This window comes from Nansenia antarctica (genome assembly GCF_963989245.1).
Source record: "Nansenia antarctica genome assembly, chromosome: 5".
Lineage (NCBI taxonomy): Eukaryota > Metazoa > Chordata > Actinopteri > Argentiniformes > Microstomatidae > Nansenia > Nansenia antarctica.
This window is the reverse complement of record NC_137690.1, coordinates 46,923,728-46,926,227: the sequence shown is the minus strand read 5'-3', so window position 1 is coordinate 46,926,227 and position 2,500 is coordinate 46,923,728. Positions and strand designations below refer to the sequence as shown.

The 2,500-nt window shown below is 42.3% G+C and overlaps 1 protein-coding gene across 1 annotated transcript in view; it reads right to left on the bottom strand.

Annotated features, from left to right (window-relative positions):
• ift80 (intraflagellar transport 80 homolog (Chlamydomonas)) overlaps window positions 1-2,500 on the bottom strand; it is a gene marked incomplete at its 5' end in the record, with an annotated part of 95,725 nt that overhangs the window by 79,652 nt on the left and 13,573 nt on the right. The window lies entirely within an intron of this gene.

Genomic DNA, 2,500 nt, shown 5'->3' with positions numbered 1-2,500 from the left:
GAGGATCAGCTTTTAGCATATATGCTCCTGGATTGTGGAACACCCTACCTGAGAGCCTGAGGTTGTCTAAAACTCAGGAAATGTTTAAGCGAGACCTCAAAACCTACTTATTCAATGTCGCCTTTTGAAACTAAGGGAGACATTGGAGATTATAGAACTAGGATCACTGTGCTATTACACCATACTCGTGCTTGAGATCTTGTGTTGACAGGAAAAAAGGACCTGAGTGCTGATGAGGCAAACTGGTAGTAGTCGCTTTATGAGTAGAGGGCTGCAAGGGAATTTTCCTGGCTACATAGGGCCAATCCCAATTCACCGCTACGGCTTCGTTTTCACCACTATGGCTTAGTTTTGCGCGTTCACGTTTAGGGGTAGGGGTGTCCCAATTCATATTTCATCGAGCCATGGCTTCATTTCGAGGGCTAACTATGACTTTGTTTCGAGCGATTCCAGGACCAGACTAGCTTTGAAGCCGTAGGGGTAACCTACCCCTTGATTCCAGGATGCATTGCGAATCATCTACAGAAATGTTATGTCGCTCTATTCAATGCGGAAATGTCATTACTTTCTCTGTAATTACTTATTAATAAAGATTTGAAAAATTATGATAACCATCTTATTATCTTAGTTTAATGTCATTACAATGCATTATAGACCTTTTCTTTATAAAAAGCATAACAAAAAAAATCGCTTTTGTGTCGAGGTGCTGTGTCTAACGTTACAGGCTGATTTGTGGACAGTCGCGCATATGACATATTTCCATGTCTGATGTCCAATGTCTTTACAACAAGCATAAAAAAAATCGCTGTTATGCCGAGGTGTCTATGCTTAACATAGAAAGTTCCACAGTCCAGCGCGCTCGGGTTTAGCAGTAGAGGACTGGTAGCCTACCTGATCACTTCCATTAGACTATCAAAGCAGGACACCGGAGCACTCATATCTGTGCCATTGATCATCAGTAGTATCGTAGAAAAGCATTGACGCTCGCGACTCATTCACAACTTAACTTTTACGCTATCAATCGATCAAACAAGTCATCAAATAAAAAAGAACAACGCTTCATTATCAGACCATGACGGAATAACGGCGCTCTAACCTGTATGAAACCTGTGCTCCTACCCTGCCAGTCTGCACTGATTTAGGACAACAGTGCAACAACTTCGCGGCTGAACTTTAGTTAAATTTACGGCGTCATATACCATCAATGGGAAACATGGAAAAATGCGTGACTTACAGATTTAATTTTATGACGTTCCGAAATCCGAAGTGACAGGAACGCTGGAGAAACAGCCGCTGTCCACTCCATTAATTAACTACATGTCCTTGATGAGTCCCCCGCTCACTGCCCTCCATCAAAAATGGCACATCCATCGATAATATTACATAATAACAACTGCTCGGATTAGATTGCGAGTTGTTTTGCTATAATAAGTGCCGCAATACAGATAGCGTCATACGTATACCACCAAGGGGGGGGGGGGGGGGGGGGAATTCGCGCCTATCATGCACATATCAGCCTGTGGATAGATAACTTTAGATAGATAACTTTACATTAAATATGTCTACCATCATCCGCTGTCAAACACCACAATTTATTTCTAAATAAACATGATTGTACATCTCTGTATTCGCACACCGATGTATTTCTATTGGGAAGGCTGTGCTTGACGATTCCATTGGACTGACGCCTGGCAGAGGAACAGGGACTGTCACCCTGTGGTAGAGCACCTTCGAGAGCTGCGTTTCTGAGGTAAATAATACCTTCATGTCACACGTTCTGACTTTTCTTTTGAAACACGGCACTACGTTCACACTCGCTTGTCAGGCCAAAACACTGCAAGGCAATGGATTGGGTGAGTAATCCCCACTGCTACCTAGTTAACTACAACACTACTTTACATTGTTAGCAGGCTCACAGAACAAGCTGTGTTAGTTGACTGTGTCTCATGTGAAAATACATGGAATGTATTCACATTTTTCGAAAGAAAAGTCTGATCATTACATCAGATCCCGATGTAAGGACCAAAGCATTAGAACGTGTCACATATTATAATAACAATATACTAGCTATAGGTTACCCACCCCCACCCCCCATGTGCTAATGTGACATTGCAGCAAAAAAAAACTAAAACAAATAATGACTCATCTTGCCTTATTGGTCTTTGTGCTGCAATGTCAAGGAACCGAAGCCTAAGATTTTACTGTGAGACTTGAAACTTAATGTGTTTGTTTGTGTGATTCTTGCCTTAATGTCGGTTTAAAAACTCTAGAGAATGAGAGAATGACACTCATGCACCAGAAAGTGAATTGTACGCACACGTGCACACACACACACACATACACACACACACACACACACACACACACACACACACACACACACACACACACACACACCCACACACACACACACACACACACACAGCTTGAAAAGTTGGTTGAGAACTTATAGTGGTTCTGAAGCGGGAACCAAAACATAGAACAGTGACGTCGTCACTGG